Below are 18,297 nucleotides of genomic sequence, written 5' to 3' on the forward strand. Positions count from 1 at the left end.
CAGTGTATGGTCATGTTCTTCCACTGCTATGGCCTATCCACATCAAGATTTAACATGTTCAGATGATGCTCTTCTGCACACCAGTGTTGTAACGTGTAGTTATTTCAGTTACTGTCGCCTTCCAGTCAGCTTGAACCAGACTGGCCATTCTCCTCTGACTTCTCTCATTAACAGGATGTTTTTACCCACAGAACTGCCACTCACCTGATGTTGTTTGTTTATTGCACCATTCCCTGTAAACTCCAGAGACTATAGTAGAAAATCCAAGGAGATAAGCAGTTTATGAGATATTCAAACAACTCCATCTGGCATCAATAATCATTCCACAGCCAAAGTCATTTAGATCACATTTCTTTCCCATTCTGATGCTTGGTCTGGACAACAACTGAATCTCTCGGCCATGTCTGCATGCTTTTATGCATTGAGTTACTGTTAGATATTTGCATTATTGAGCAGGTGTACGGGTGTACCTAATAAAGTGGCCACTGAATGTATGTTACCAGAAATTCCTATAATATTGGAAATACATGCCTGATATAAGACCATATGACATAGGAGTAGTATTAGGCTATTCAGCCCATTGAGTCCGCTCCACAATTTCATCATAGCTAATCCCGATCCCATTCAACCCCATACACCTGCCCTCTCACCACATCCCTTGATGCCCCAACCAATCAGGAATCTATCAACTTCCACTTTAAATATATCCATGGACTTAGCCTCCACCGCAGTCTGTGGCAGAGTATTCCACAGATTCACCACTCTTTTGCTAAAAGAATCCCTCCTTACTTCTGTTCTAAAGGGTTGCCCCTCATTTTTGAGGCTGTGCCCTCTAGTTCTGGAAACATCCTCTCCACATCAACCCTGTCAAGGCCTTTCACCATTTGATAGGTTTCAGTAAGGTCACCCCTCATTGTTATGAATTCCAGTGAATACAGGCCTAGAGCCATCAAACACTCTTCATATGACAAGCAGTTTAATCCTGGAATAATTTTTATGAACCTCCTTTGAACACTCTCCAGTTTCAGCACATCTTTTCTAAGGGGCCGAAAACAGCTCATAATACTCCAAATGAGGCTTCACCAGCACCTTGTAAAGCCTCAGCATCACATCCTTGCTCTTATATTCTAGATCTCTTGAAATGAATGCTAACATGGCATTTGCCTTCTTCACCACCGAATCAACCTGCAAGTTACCCTTCAGGGTGTTGTGCACAAAGACTCCCAAGTCCCTCAGCATCTCAAAATTCCTGGATTTTTTCCCCGTTTAGAAAATAGTCCACACATTTATTTCTAATACCAAAGTGCATGACCATGCATTTTCTAACATTGTATTTCATTTGCCACTTTCTTGCCTTTTCTCATCCTTCCTGTTTCCTCAACACTACCTGCCCCTCCACCAATTTTTGTATCATCTGCAAACTTGGCAACAAAGCCATCTATTCCATCATCTAAATCATTTATATACAGCATAAAAAGAAGCAGCCCCAACTCCACCCCTGCGGAAAACTACTAGTCACTGGTAGCTAACCAGAAAGGATCCTTTTTATTCCCACTCACTGCCTCCTATCAATCAGCCAATGCTCTAACCATGTTAGTAACTTTCCTGTAATACCATGGGCTCTTAACTTGGTAAGCACCTTGTCAAAGCCCTTCTGTAAGTCCAAATATCCACTCCAGCCCCTTTATCTATCCTACTTGTAATCTCCTCAAAGAATTCAAACAGGTTTTTCAGACAGGATTTTCCCTGAAGGAAACCATGATGACTTTGTACTATCTTGTCCTATGTTACCTCATTCTTAACAATTGACTTCAACACCTTCCCAATGAGGTAAGGCTAACTGGTCTATAATTTCCTTTCTGCTGCCTTCCTCCTTTCTTAAAGAGTGGAATTACTTTTGCAATTTTCCAGTCCTCTGGCACCATGCCAGAGTCCAATGAGTTTTGAAAGGTCATTCCTAACACCACCACAATCTCTAACACTTCCTTTTTCAGACCCTAGGGTGCAGTTCCTCTGGTCTGGGTGACTTGTGTTCCTTTAGGTCTTTCACCGTCTCTCTTGTAACAGTAACTACACCCACTTCTCTTCCTTCACACACTACAACATCAGGCATACTGCTAGTGTCTTCCACAGTGAAGACTGACACAAGATACTTATTTAGTTCATCTGCCATCTCCTTGTCCCCCGTTATTTCTCCTGCTTCATTTTCTAGTGGTCCTATATCCGTTCTCATTTCTCTTTCATTTTTAACATACTTTTTTTTAATTGAATTTTCAAATAGGTTACAAAAAGAAAAGAAAATTATCAACCCTTCCCCCCTCCCCTTAACCCCTCCCCCCTAACATATCCCTATAGAAAAAAAGAGAAGAAAAAAGAAAGAAAGAAAGAATGCCTGGATATCAGAAGATCCCCACATGCTCCATGGAGTTCATAATAGCTTTAATATGTATATTTATTTCTTTCCCCAGATAACCAATAATTTTATCTTTGGAGCACCTATATATTTAATCCTATCTTTTGTAAATAAGGGCACCAAATTTTCAGAAATATTTCATATTTATCTCTTAAATTATAAGTAATTTTTTCAAGTGGAATGCAGCTAAAAATTTCATTCTTCCAACGATCTATACTTAAGTATGAATCCGATTTCCAAGTAACTGCAATAGCCTTTTTGGCTACTGCCAATGCAATTTTTATGAATTCTTTCTGATATTTATTCAATTTGGATTTTGGTTTTAACCATTCAATATTGCCTAGTAAAAATAATGTTGGATTATGTGGAAGTTGTATTCCAATAATTTGTTCCAGTAAAACTCTTAAATTTGTCCAAAAAGGTTGAATTTTAAAACAAGACCAAGTAGAGTGTAGGAAAGTACCAATTTCTTGATTACATCGAAAACATTGATCAGATAAATTTGAGTTTAATCTATTTTTTGTGGTGTAATATATAATCGATGTAAAAAGTTATATTGTATTAATCTTAGTCGAACATTTATTGTATTTGTCATACTGTCAAGACATAATCTTGACCAACTTGTTTCATCAATTTTAATATTCAAATCAGTTTCCCATTTTTGTCTTGACTTATGAATTCCTTGTTTAATTGCCTGTTTTTGAATCAAATTATACATACCAGAAATTTTTTTTAAATTTTTCCTTTATGAATTAAAGTTTCTATTTCATTAGGTTTTGGCAATAACATTGTTTGACCCAGTTTATCTCTTAAATAAGCCCTTAATTGGAAATAACAGAAAAGAGTGCTATTTGATATTTTGTATTTATTCTTTAATTGGTCAAATGACATTAATATACCTCCTTCAAAACAGTCTCCTATATATCTAATCCCTTTGTGAAACCAGTTATATAAAAGTTGATTATCCATTGTAAAAGGAATAAGTTTATTTTGAATTAAAGGTCTCTTTGCTAATAAAGATTTCTTTATCTCATCATCAACATTTATCTTATTCCGTAAATCAATCAAATGTTTTAGTATAGGAGATTCTTTCTTTTCCCGTATCCATTTAGATTCCCATTTATATATAAAATCTTCTGGTATATTTTCTCCTATTTTATCTAATTCTATTCTAATCCATGCCGGTTTATCTTCATCAAAAAAAGATGCAATAAATCTACGCTTTGTAATAATTCTTAAAATTTGGTAATTGTAACCCTCCTCGGTCAAATTTCCATGTCAATTTTTCCAACGATATTCTTGACATCTTACCTTTCCAAAGGAACTTCCTCACACATTTATTTAACTCTTGAAAAAACTTCTGCGGTAATTGTGTTGGTAGTGTTTGGAATAAATATTGTAATCTAGGGAATATATTCATTTTTACAGCATTGACTCTACCTACTAATGTTATTGGTAACATCATCCATTTGTCAAGATCCTCTTGAATTTTTTTCAATAATGGCAAATAATTTAGTTTATATAAATTCTTTATATCATTATCAACTCTTATACCTAAATATTTTATACCATTTATCGGCCATCTAAATTGAGTTATTAATCAATATTGACTATAATCTCCTTTAGTAAGGGGTAGAATTTCACTTTTATCCCAATTTATTTTGTACCCTGATATTTTCCCATATTCTTCCAATCTAGAAGATAATTTACGCAACGAATGCAATGGGTTAGTTAGATAAATCAGAACATCATCAGCAAATAAGTTAATCTTATATTCCTCCTGATTAACTTTGAAACCCATAATATCTGAGTCAGTTCTAATTAATTCAGCTAATGGTTCTATCGCCAACACAAATAAAGCAGGTGATAATGGACAACCTTGTCTAGTTGACCTTGTTGAAATTTGGCCATTTGTCACCACTTTAGCTTTGGGGTTAGCATTTAAGGTTTTAATCCATTTTATAAAATATACTCCTAATCCATATTTTTCCAATACCTTAAATAAAAAATCCCATTCCAATCTATCAAATGCTTTTTCTGCATCCAAAGCAACTACCACACTCATTTCTTCCCTCTTTTTGTGCCAAATGAATTATGCTAAGTAACTGAGTTACATTATCTGCCGATTGTCTATTTTTAATAAATCCTGTTTGGTCCATGTGTATTAATTTTGGTAAGTATTTAGATAATCTATTAGATAAAATCTTTGCTATTATTTTATAGTCCCTGTTCAACAAAGAAATAGGTCTATATGAGTTGGCTTTAAAAGATCTCTGTCTTTTTTTGGCAATACTATTAAAATAGCCATCAAAAAAGATTCTGGAAGCTTATGCATTCTTTCTGCTTGGTGTATTAGCTCCATAAAAGGAGGAATTAATAAATCTTTAAACTTTTAGTAAAATTCAGGTGGAAAACCATCTTCTCCTGGAGATTTATTACTCTGAGGTGATCCTAGAGCTTCTTCGACCTCTTTTAATGTAAAAGGCACATCTAATCCCTTCTGTTCTTCCAAATTCAATTTTGGGAGAGTTATTTGTGATAAAAACCTTTCTATCTCAACAAACCTTTCTAGTTCATAATATCTCTGTTTAGTTCTCATAATTGCTTTTTCTGTTCGGTATGTCTGAAGTGTATTATATTGTAGCTTCTTATTAACAAGTTGTCTTTGTTTTTCTTCTGTCATATATCTTTGAGATTCGTTTTCTAATTTTGTGATCTCTTTTTCCAATTGATCTATTTCTACCATATATTCCTTCTTAATTTTAGAAGTATAACTTATTATCTGGCCTCTCAAATATGCCTTCATCACTTCCCATAATATAAATTTATCATCAACTGAATGTGAGTTTGTATCTAAAAAAAATTGAATCTGTTTTTTCATAAAATCACAAAAATCTTAACGTTTTAATAATATTGAATTAAATCTCCATCTGTAAATCGATTCCTCCTTATCCATCATTATTATTGTCATTGTCAAGGGGGAATGATCTGACAATATTCTTTCTTTATATTCCATATTTTTCACTCTGTCTTGAATATTCGCTGATAGTAGGAAAAAATCTATCCTTGAATAAGTTTTATGTCTATTTGAATAAAATGAATAATCTCTTTCTCTTCGGTTAATTCTTCTCCATATAGCAATCAAATTTAAATCTTTCATCAATAATAAAGTTAATTTTGCTACTTTTGGTTTTGTAACAACCTTTGTTGACCTATCTAAAACTGGGTCTAGATAAAAGTTAAAGCCTCCACCTATTAATATTTTATCGTGTGCATCAGCCAAATTCAAAATAGCCTCTTGTATAAATTTTACATCATTTTCATTTGATGCATAAATATTCGTAAGAGTCCATAGTTCTGAAAAGATTTGACAATGTATGATTACATATCTTCCCGCAGAATCAACTAATACATTTCGTATTTTAATTGGTAAAGTTTTGTTAACCAAAATTGCAACTCCCCTCGCTTTTGAATTAAATGAAGCTGCAATAACATTTCCGACCCAATCTCTCTTTAATTTCTGATGTTCTATCTCTGTTAAATGTGTTTCTTGTATAAAAGCTATATCTATTTTCATTTTCTTAATGTATGTTAAAATTCTTTTTCTTTTCACCAGTCCATTAAGCCCATTAACATTAAAACTTTAAAAATTCATTAAATTAGTCATTATTTTTAACGGGGTTACTCCAATCTATAATAATACATAATATTTCAACTCTCGTAGTACCTTGGGGAATTATTTTAAAATTCTCCATGTTGCTATGTGTCTCCCCTCCGATCATCCAGGCAAAGAAAGAAAGATAAAAGAAAAATAGATTATAAAGAAAAAAAACAACAGAAACCCCCTGCTAATGTTGTGAATGAAAAAAAACACAACATTATCCCCCTCCGTTGCACGGGTCATGGCAAACGCCATGATTACACACGTGAATCCCGTAGCGATCAATCCAAAGTTCCCCCAGCTCCCCCGTAGCATGAAAGAAGTATATGTAAGAGAAGAAAAAATAATATCACTACTCTCAATTAATATTTCTCAAATTTTTACCTTTCTCCCCCGTATCATATAATTAAAAGTATATTTAAATATTCTTCTGTCCTTAATGTCCATCAACTCACTTCACTGTCCCTGTCTTCATCTGTTTCACTTTTAAATCTTTACTGTGTCTAGCGAATATTTGGGAGTTCTTGTGCAAACTCCTCTGCATCCCGATGATCAGTAAAAAATCTTCTTTTTCCATCATCCAAAAAAATTATCAGTGTTGCCGGGTGGCGCAATATAAATTTATAACCCTTTTCCCATAAAACTTTTTTCGATGGATTAAATTCCTTCTTTCTCTTCAAAAGGTCATAACTTATATCAGGATAGAAAAGAACTGCTTTCCCTTCTATCATCAATGGTTCATTTCTCTTTCTGGCACATTGGGCAGCCGCATTCAGGATCTTTTCTTTATCTTGATATCTTAAGCATTTTATCAAGATTGGTCGTGGGTTTTGATCAGGTTGAGGTTTTGGTCTTAAGGCTCTGTGGGCCCTTTCGATTTCAATCAACTGGGTTCCCTCTTCCATTTCCAAATTTTCCGGGATCCATTTAAAAAAAAATTTATTGGATCTTCTCCCTCTATCCCTTCTTTAAGACCAACAATTTTAATATTATTTCATCTACTAAAATTTTCAAGCACGTCTATTTTTTCCAACAGTCATTTTCTTTCTGATGTCCAGGCAAGAATATTATCTTCCATTTTATTCACTCTATCAATTGTGTCTCCCGTTATTTCTTCCAACTTTTAAAATTTCTTGTCCATTTTCTCCTGTTTTTTCACCATTTTATCAAACATAGTCTTCATATTTTTAATATCTTCTTTTATTATTTTTAATGTTTTAATTCTTTTAATTCATGCATTATTTGCACCAAAGCTTTTCTTACATCTCCAGAAGATCTTCCACCTCCAACCTCTTCCTGTTGTTCTTCTTTTGCCTCCTCATCTTCATCTGTATGATCCAGAGAATCCGAATTCACCGCGGATTCTTTTTTCACTTCCACTTCCAATCGTAGCTGGGATTTGTAGTTCAAATTGCTTGTGCTTGTGCATGCCCCTTCCTTCGCGCACGCGCAGTTCCTGTTATTCCTTCTTGGAGACTGTTGATGTTGCTGCTGATTTCTTTTCTGTATCGCCAGAGGTAAGATACACTTGAGTCCGAGGCTCCTTCATGGTGGCCGGCCCAGCTTGTACTGTCTTCAAAGTAGTAGTTTTCTTCTGCGTCTGTTTAGGAGGCATATCTAAGGAAAATCCTGAGTAGTTTAGACGTTGTTTTTAGAAAATATTTACTAACTTTTCTTCACTTAAGCATTAATTTATTCATTTTTTACGGGAGAGCTGGATTTCCACATCTCGATCCTACATCATCACGTGACGTCCCCCCATTTTTAACATACTTGAAAAAACTTTTACTTTTATATTACTTGCTAGCTTGCTGTCATTTTTCATCTTTTCTCTGCTAATGATTTTTTTAGTTGCTCACTGTAGGTTTTTAAAAACTTCCCAATCTCTATATTCCCACTAATTTTTGCTTTGTTGGATGCCCTTTCTTTTGCTTTTACAAAAGCTTTGACTTCCTTTGTCAGCCACGATTATACTATTTTACCATTTGAGCATTTCTTCATTTTTGGAATACATATGTCGTGCACCTTCCTCATTTTTCCCAGAAACACACGCCTTTGCTGTTCTGCTGACATCCCTGCCAGCAGCTCCTTCCAATTTACTTTGGCCAACTCCTCTCTCATCCCACTGTAATTTCCCTTACCCCACTGAAATACTGATACGTCAGACTTTACTTTCTCTCTATCAAATTTCAAGTTGAACTCAACCATATTGTGATCACTGGTTCCTAAAGATTCTTTTACCTTAAGTTCCCTAATCGTCTCCTGTTCATTACATGACACCGAAACCACTATAGCTGATCCCCAGGTTGGCTCAGCAACAAACTGCTCTAAAAAACCATCACTTAGGCATTCAACAAACTCACTCTTGAGATCCATTACCAACCTGATTTTCCCAATCAACCTGCATGTTAAAATCTCCATGACTACCATAACGCTGTCCTTTAGCCTCTCCCTTTCTATTTCCTGTTGTAACCTGTGGTCCACCTCCCAACAATGTCCTTTTACCCTTGCAGTTTTTTTTAAACTCGAACTACAAGGATTCAACCTCTTCCAATCTTATGTCTCATCTTTCTACTGTTTTGGTGCCATTTTTTACCAGTAGAGCCACACCACCCCTCTGCCTACCTTCCTACCCTCCAATATAATGTGTAACTTTGGACATTCAGTTCCCAACTACAACCATCCTTCAACCACGATTCAGTTCTGAGACCTCCGTACCTCCTCACCTTAACTCTTCAGTTTCAGACACTACTGGAGATACTTCAGGTCTACCTGACGAGGCCTCTCCTGATCTACAACTCATGCCCACCTGCAACTCAGACTCCTCTGTCCCGTACCCAATCCCAGCTTCATCCCCTGTAGGGTCTCGCTGAAACCCAGGCTGTCCACAGATAACCCCCCTCCCCAACTTTACCTGACTCAGTGGGAGAAGGGCTGAAAGTCTCTTCCTCAATCAATGGGGAGTTAAGAAAAGGCAGCATATACCACACATCCAGGTCCTCATCCTCCAAATCAGTATCCCCCCTCAGGGGTGGGAGCCGGCCTAACCTCTCCTACTTGGGCCCTGCAGTTGCCTCATGTTTCCACAGAGTCCTCTTACTAGGTGTAGGCTCCAAGTCGGGCTCTGGGTCTACCTGCACCTCTTGTTCTGGGGCAGCAGGTGGTTCTGATGGAGAATCTTGACAGGCCCTTTCCTATCCTCTGGTTTCACCCGGAAAACTGGTAGGTTTGGCATTTGACTCTCCACCAATAGGGCTTAGCCGCCCAGTGGTCCACAAACTTGTGTTTCCCAGTAAGCGCGAAATTCCTTACAAGGATTAGGTCTCCCAGCACGAGTTAGGAGAACCTCAACTTTTAATCATACCTCCTCTTATTTCCTTGATTCTGCTTGGCAGCCATGCTCCCAGCTAATTCAGCCTTTTCAGCTCTCTTCTCTTGTCAGACACATACTTCAGATAAGTCTTCGACGGTAAGTCACCCTTGTCAGTCCCAAAACAAAGGTCAATGGGCAACTTCGCCTCGCGCCCAAACATTAGATAGCATGACGAGTACCCGGTAGCTTCATTTTGTGTACAGTTGTAACTGTGGACCAGATGTCCAATATGTTGACTCCATCTGCTTGTCTTGCTGATCTCTAAGGTCCTGAGTATGTCAAGCAACGTCCGATTAAACCTCTTGGGCTGGGGATCACCATGAGTATGATAGGGCGTGGTCCTTGACTTCTCGGCTCCAAGCATGCGTCTGCTTTCAAAATCCCGTCCCTGATCTCTATGTATCCGCCTGGAAACGCCATAATAAATGAAATACTTCTCCCATAACACTTTGGCCACCATGAATGCCCTCTGGTCCTTGGTAGGAAAAGCCTGCACGTATCTGGTATAGTGGTCCATATGACTAAGACATTCACCATGTTGCTGGCATCGGGTTTTATTGACAGGAAATCCATACACACCAGGTCTAGGTGCCTTGCAGTCTGCAGGTGGGAAAGGGAGCTGCCCACGTAGGCAGCGTCTTCCACCATATGGATCAAATGCAGGACTTGCAGTATTCTTCGACTTCTGACTTTATTTGAGACCAGTAAAACTGGCCTTTGAGCACTCCGTAGGTCTTTCAACCCCCTAATGTCCAGAATCATCATGAAGTGATTTCAACGTAATCCTCCGATACTTCTCGGGCAGAACCAGCTGGCAACGCTGAGGTCAGACCGGGGGTGATATGACCCAGTATAGGATCTGGTTCCACAACTCCAACCAAGGCCATTCTCTCAGTAATGGAGGCACCACTGCGCATTTCATTTTCTCTGCCTGAGCCATGTCTCCCATTTCAACCGCTGACTAAATGATACCGATGCCTGGGTCTTCTCACTGAGCAGCTGCCACTTCCCCAGAACTCAATTCCAGCAGCCGATTTGTCTTCAGAGCAGTCAGGTTACAGTAATTTTGGGGAATGGCATCATTAGAAGCCCCCAATTGATCCACCACTCAATCCTGCCCCTCTTTTGCCTTCACGGTGATGGCAAACTGACACAGGGCCTTCACCCCAGGGGCAGGAATGCTCTCCCACTCCTCGTCCCTGTCCAGTCCCTCGTGCACCTGTCAGGACAAAGCATCAGCATCAATGTTCCTGCTTTCCAGACAGTACTTCAGGCTGAAATCATAGACAGACAATGCCGCCAGCCACCGATGGCCTGTGGCATCCAGTTTTGCCAAGGTAAGGACATAATTTAGGGAGTTGTCCGTCCTCGCCTCAAACTTGGCCCCATAGAGGTAGTCACTCAGCTTATCCACCACCGCCCATTTCAACGCCAGAAATTCCAACTTTTGAGTGGGATAGTTTTTCTCAGAGGGTGACAGACTCCGGCTGACAAACACAACGGGTCTCAACCGGTGCCCTGATCCTGATACAGCACGGCCCCTAAGCCCTCTTGTGCAGTACAAATGGTAAAAGCCAGCTCCGGCGCCTGGGTCAGCAGCCCCTTCAGCAACTGAAGGGCCCCCTCACATTTTGCATCCCACCTCGGTCCAAAGGGCTCCGAGAGGCTAAGATGCTCTTCACTATCCTGTCCTTTATTCCCCAAGGGAGGGTAACCACACAGAAGCTAATTCAACAGGTGACTCACTTTCACGAAGCTCCGATAGTAACCACAGAACCTAAGGAACGAGCGCAGAGCGCTCACAGTCTAAGGTCTTGGCCAAATGGTCACTGCCTGTATCTTTGCCGGATCTGTAGCTACTCCATCCCGTGAGACTATGTGCCCAACATAGCTAACAGACATTCGGCAGAACTGGCACTTGTCCAAGGAAAGTTTTAACCCTTCAACTTTCAGGTGGCTCAGCACCTGCAGCAGCCTCATTTCATTTTCTTCCAAGGTGGATCCAAACACAATGAGGTCATCCAGTACACCAATACCTCAAGCAAGTTCATATCCCCACTGTCTTTTCCATGACCTGCTGCAAGATTGTAGGGGCTCCCAATATGCCCTGAGGCATCCTTTCCGACTGGAAGAATCCCAGTGGACATATGAATGCCATCTTCTCTTTGTCGGCCTCACTCATGGGGATCTGGTAATATCCACTCCCAAAGTCCAGCACACTGAACCACTTCATACCACTCAGGCAGGCCAACACGTCTTCAATCCTCGGGACAGTATACTGGTCAGGGACGGTGCACCTGTTCAGAGTCTATAGTCCACACACATCCGTACCTTCCCATTCTTCCTTCAGGCCACTACTATTGGGGATGCATAGGGGCTTCGGGACTCAGTGATGATCCCAGCTTCCTTCAGCTTGCACAAATGCTGCTGAACGTCCTCCACCTCTGCAGGGGCCAGTCTCCAAGATCACTCTCTAAACGGGGTGTCCTCAGTCACCCGGATAGTGTGACAAGTGCTCTTGGAACAACGCACATCAAACTCGTCAGTGGAAAAGACACCTTCCAGCTTCAACATCTTCCAACCCACAGGAACTAGGGAGTCCCCGAAGTTGAATGACTCAGCGGTCAACTTTCCCTCTTTTTCCAATAGTTTCTCACCGGCTGGTCTCACAGAGACACGAGACATTACTGTTACCGGGAACAGATGCGCCAGAGGCATCCCCTGCTTGAAGGTGACCTCCCTCTTCATAGTGTTCCTGACTATCACTGCCATCCTGCTTGCCTGTACAACCGAGGGCTTCTGCAATTCGAGCCTCACCAGTACCCCAGCAGGAAATCCTGACCCCCCCCCCCCCCCCGTTGTCTTCCAGAGAAGCCACTAAGAGGGCCTCGCTCTCAGGCGCTCCAGGAAATTTGGGGGACCCTATCACTCTCGCTACTTTCCCAGACCATGCCACCATTGGATTTGACTGGGTGAGCCACACAATTCCTCGTCTAAATTCAGTATCCGGCCTAATGCTGCCACGCACTTCCTTAAAGCATCTCAAAACATCAGGTGAATGGATAATGTTCCCAGAAAGCTCTCGCCAGCCTTCTCCTTTCAGGCCTCCATGAGTTTCCTCACAAGACGGGTGCTGGTTCCCACCAAAGCTGAAACGCCACCCTTCTCAACGGGGTCTGGACAAACCAGCACTAATGTATCAAGGACCTCAGATGCTCCCACATCCACCTCCGAAAACTCCAGCTTCACTGACAAATAACCATCATAGGGATAATCACTTAGCACTAAGCCCCCATATCTCCAGTGCCCTGAATGGTGTCAATGGTAAATGCTTCAGATACCGGTTGTAAAACAAATGGTACAACAGCATGACCTGTGACCTGGTGCCGAGTATGCCTTTAGCATAAATACCCTCTATCCGTAGCGATACACTGGAGCATGGTCCCACCAAGCCTTCAGGAATAGGGCCTTTCACTTTCGGGGGTTCTTGGTATATTGCTGGGAACGTGTTCCCCCAGAGACACCAGGCCAATCCCTTACTGGGTCTCCTCTAAGTTTTCCCAATGACTCTCTTAGGTACCCGGGGGCTCACTTACCTTCTTGCATGACACCTACTGCCAGCAACCCTCCGCATTGTTCGTCCTGCTAGGGGATCTGCTCCCCCCATCAGCTCCATCATATGGGGGAGGGTTACACCCACTGATAACAGCCGATGTACCTCCGTTCTCAACTCTGCCACTATCTCCTCTACCGGTCACCGGGGCAGGCTATCCATGGTCACTTCATCACAAGGGGCTGCTACCGAGGACTGTACCCTGCAGACGGAGGCCTCCCGCGCCTCTTGATGCAGTCTCCTCTTTCCGTACCTCTCTGATCAGCTCAACCAAATATGGAGGGGGCGAGCACCTCAGCTGCCTGAATGAGCCCTCTGCACTGCAAGCAATTTAGCTACCTCTCTAGCCGAAAAATATAAACAGAAAACTTCCCCCTTCTGCTGCCGCATGTTCTGAAACCCCACCATGAGCTCCATTGGGCTTCCTGTCAGGCCAAAAGCATTGTCCAGTGCTTGTATGTAATTAACAGCTGTCACTACGGGATACTTTAACCTGACGGCTCTCACAACGTTAGCAGCCTGCCCATTCAAACTTTCAACCAATCTCTTTTGCTTTACTGATGGGGGTTTACTGCCACTCATCTAACAACTGAGAGGTCTGCTCTGCCCAAGTCTCATACTCCTCTTTCCCTTTAGGGGTGGGCATTATTCCAGAGAATAAGCGGAGCCTACCATAGCAGGGACTCTCTACCTGGGCATTTTTCCATTTATTCGCCAGAGAGGAAGGGTGAATTCTCAGAATTCTCACTCTTCACTGGGGTACGTGGACTAATTAGACATTCCAAATCCAACCACTCCTTCCCCTCACTCCTCAGATAATGATAGAACCTCGTCTTTGAAATCTCCGTCCCCAGCTACCGCTACGTCAGCGCTGGTCTGCATTAAAATGAGAGCTGCACCAGCCATTTTATCAAACCTCTGCCCTCAATCGCAACTTTAACAGTACTTAACAGGCAAATTAACAGTGCGAGTATCTACCCCACTGGTTCAATGCAGAGGGTAATCACACAGCATCCAACAAAACCAATCCTGGATGAGCCCCCACAATTATAACTTTCAGTTCTGCTAGCAGTTTAATCTAGAGGAAGACAGCCCTTGGCCCAGCCAAACTTAAGAAATCTTGTTTGGGTGGATGCTGCACAATGTATCCACTGTTACAAATCAGTACCACAAAATAACAAACAGTACACAATATGCGATTAAACGATTGAGCTTTATAATTCTTAATTTGAATATATGGTTGGTAAAGAAACAAAAAACCCGAAAAGGGTCCATTCTCATGAAACAGTCTAATGCACGATGTTGGACCTCATGGTTCTGTTCATTTGTTCCCTGCCGACCTCCTCTGATTGTTGCTGACCCTTGGATCCTTGGTCTAAGTCCACTCTGTCCGGCGCTCTACCAACTCTGTCCATTCACGTCTTCTCTCCTTATCTCTCCCCGGCAAAAGACCGCAAATCCCTGCTCCCAGACTCACAAGATAGAACAACATGCCTCTCATTGGCTAGCACACCTTCCAAAGCCCTGTTATCTCCAGTCATAACCCAAACATTGCTGCTACAGAGAAACTATTACATTAGCAGTGAAACATTACAGAGAGGCCGTTACATTAGCAGTGAAACATTACAGAGAGGTCATTGCATTAGCAATGAAACCTTACAGCGAGTTAGACGCAACGCATACCTGGCAATCTGTAACACTGCAACATCATCCACCTTATTTCTCGTAAACTGTCAAGGTGTTGGTTTTGCAGTCAAGTCTGTTGTCGAGGTGAACACCCAGGTATTTGTACTCCTCCACCACCATAATTACTTCACTCAGTATGTATACAGGACTCGTCACAGTCCTCTTCTTCCTAAAACCAGTCACCATCTCCCTAGCCACATTCAGGAGCAGGTGATTCCTCCCACACCACTTCACAAACTTGTCCACCAGTCCTCTGTACTCTGACTCCAGCCCATCTGATACACCCAACCACCACAGAGACATCAGAGAACTTCTGCAACTGTTGGCTCAGATTTGTACTGAGAGTCTGAGGTGTACAGTGTGAACAGAAAGAGAGACAGGACAGTCCCTGGTGGTGCTCCAGTGCCACTCACCACCATCTCAGACAGAGAACTATCCAGCTGTACAAACTGGGGTCTATCTGTCAGATAGTCAGTAATCTAGGAAATAGTGGATTTGTCTATGTCCATCCTTTGCAGCTTCTTGCTCAGAAGAAGTGGCTGCATTGTATTAAAGGCATTTGAGAAATCAAAAAATGTGAATCTCACAATGCCACCAGCATCATCCAGCTGGGAGTGAGCTCTAATGCAGGTAGGTGATGGCATCATCTACTCCCACATGAGGTTGGTTAGCAAACTGTAGAGGATCCAATGAAGATCTCACCTGCGGTCCAAAATAAGTCAGGACCTGCCCGTCCAACATCCTCATCACATGGGATGTTAGGGCAATTGGTCAACTTCAGATGGAGTTGCCTTCTTGAGTACAGGAACCAAACAGGAAGTCTTCTATAGCACCAGTATCTTTTCCTGGCTCAGACACAGATTGTAAAGGTGCTGCAAAATATCAGACAGCTGGCTCATATAGGCCTTCAGTAGCCTGGGGCTGTTACCGTCTGGTCCAGCAGCCTTGTCTTGATGTAGTCTCTCCAGCTGTCTCTTTAACCTGACCTACAGTCACAGTCAGGTGGGGAAAGGTGGTCATCCCCATGAAGGCAGGATACTCCAAAGTTGTGGGGTTTGGAACACAAGCTCCCACCAGAGGGGAGGGAGGGGTGGAGGGAGATGACATCAGTCCCAAGGAGAGTATGTGGTTTGGGCAAGTGGGGCAGGGGACAGCATGAGGTCCCGCGCTGAATCTGTTGAAAAACAATTTCAATTCGTTGGCCCTATCCAGGCAGCCCTCAACCTTCCTTTCCTTAACTTTGAAGCAAGTGATCTGCTGGAGCTTGTACTCCAGCTTCCTCTTGTAGGATTCTTTGTACTCCTACAGCCTTACCCTCAGTTCACTCTGTACTTGCATCAGTATTTGTCTATCTGCAGACCTGAAGGCTTTCTTCTTAATATTCGAAAGTTCTTTCTGGTCACTGGGGATCCAGGGCTTTGTTCAAAGAAGGTATACAGAAGGCTATCATATCTGGGAGAAGCTATTAAAAGAATGCAAACCAACTGGTACTACAACCCTGCTAGTTCGTCAACTCAGGAAACTGCTTCCTTTTGAAGTATTTGTCCCATTTTGAATGCTATTACTGAACAGGCTTAGAACACAGTTTCATACGGTGTTTTTCAGATCATAACAAGAAGGCTCTGAAAATAAATATTTGCACATCTTACACTGGTTTGGCAAGTTTTATTTTAAATCCTAGTTACCAACTGTGCCCGCACCGCTGTTGAAGCAGTTCTATATTATTTACCCTATCTCCAAGATTTTGAGCATCTCTTAACCTTCTCTGTTCAAATTCTGGAAAACCAAATTTCTCCCCTGTTTTTACCTGCCTGAAAAAAGTGCTTATAAATGTCTTATTCTTGTACCACATTAGTAATTTGTTCCTTTCATTTAGTTAATGACCTAAATCAGGGGGGGAAATGAGAACCAATCCACAAATGTGCAAGAAGTTTGAATGATCTTACAAAATAGAGATAGAAACATAGAAAACCTACAGCACAATACAGGCCTTTGCATTAGGCAAAGGCAGAATTACTGGCAGACTGCAAGGATGGAGTCTGCGTCTGCTCTTACCAGGCACAAACATCCCCATAAATTATTTCAATGTTTTAGACAGATGTTTCACAGAGTATTTGGAAACGATTGTTAGGTATAAGATTACAGACGACCTGGAGGCACATGACAAGATAGGCCAAAGCCAGCATGGTTTCCTGAAAGGAAAATCCAGCCTGACTAACCTACTGCAATTCTTTGAGGAAATTACAAGCAGGGTAGACAAAGAGAATGCAGTAGACGTGCTGTACTTGGATTTTCAGAAGGCCTTTGACAAGGTGCCACACATGAGGCTGCTTAGCAAGATAAGAGCCTACAGAATTAGAGGGAAGTTACTAGCATGGGTGGAGCATTGGCTGGTCGGCAGAAAACAAAGAGTGGGAATAAAGGGATCCTATTCTGGCTGGCTGCCGATTACCAGTGGGGTTCCACAGGAGTCGGTTTTGGGACCGCTGGTTTTATGATGTATGTCAGTGATTTGGAACTACGTTATTAATGGATTTGTGGCTAAATTTGCCGATGATACAAAGATAGTTGGAGGAATGGGTAGTGTTGAGGAAACAGAGAGCTTGCCGAGAGACTTAGATAGTTTAGGAGAATGGGCAAAGAAGTGGCAAATGAAATACAATGTTATAAAGTATATGGTCATGCACTTTGGTGGAAGAAATAAACGGGCGGACTATTATTTAAATGAGGAGAGAATTCAAAATACAGAGATGCAAAGAGACTTGGGAGTCCTTGAGCAAGATACCCTAAAGATTAACCTCCAGGTTGAGTCAGTTGTGAAGAAGGCGAATGCAATCAACACACACTAAATGCTGGTGGAACACAGCAGGCCAGGCAGCATCTATAAGGAGAACTGTCGATGTTTCGGGCCGAGATCCTTCGTCAGGACTAACTGAAAGGAAAGATAGTAAGAGATTTGAAAGTAGTGGGGGGAGGGGGAAATGCAGTGATAGGAGAAGACCGGAGGGGGTGGGATGAAGCTAAGAGCTGGAAAGGTGATTGGCGAAAGTGATACAGAGCTGGAGAAGGGAAACGATCATGGGACCGTAGGCCTAGGGAGAAAGAAAGGGTAGGGGGGGAGCACCAGAGGGAGATGGAGAACAGGCAGAGTGATGGGCAGAGAGAGAGAAAAAAAAACAACTAAATATGTCAGGGATGGGGTAAGAAGGGGAGGAGGGGCATTAACGGAAGTTAGAGAAGTCAATGTTCATACCATCAGGTTGGAGGCTACCCAGCTGGTATATAAGGTGTTGTTCCTCCAACCTGAGTTTGGATTCATTTTGACAGTAGAGGAGGCCATGGATAGACATATCAGAATGGGAATGGGACGTGGAATTAAAATGTGTGGCCACTGGGAGATCCTGCTTTCTCTGGCGGACCGAGCGTAGGTGTTCAACGAAACGGTCTCCCAGTCTGTGTCGGGTCCGAACGCAGTATACCACACCAGCCGACTCACAGGTGAAGTGTCGCCCCATCCCTTCCCACCAATCTCCCTCCTGGCACTTATCCTT

At 41.9% G+C, this 18,297-nt stretch overlaps 1 protein-coding gene across 6 annotated transcripts in view; it reads left to right on the plus strand.

The window, feature by feature from the left end:
* The window catches only part of LOC140713921 (alpha-1,6-mannosylglycoprotein 6-beta-N-acetylglucosaminyltransferase A-like), a 174,493-nt gene that overhangs the window by 30,628 nt on the left and 125,568 nt on the right, over positions 1-18,297 (plus strand). The window lies entirely within an intron of this gene.

Source organism: Hemitrygon akajei, chromosome 20 (assembly GCF_048418815.1).
Source record: "Hemitrygon akajei chromosome 20, sHemAka1.3, whole genome shotgun sequence".
NCBI lineage: Eukaryota > Metazoa > Chordata > Chondrichthyes > Myliobatiformes > Dasyatidae > Hemitrygon > Hemitrygon akajei.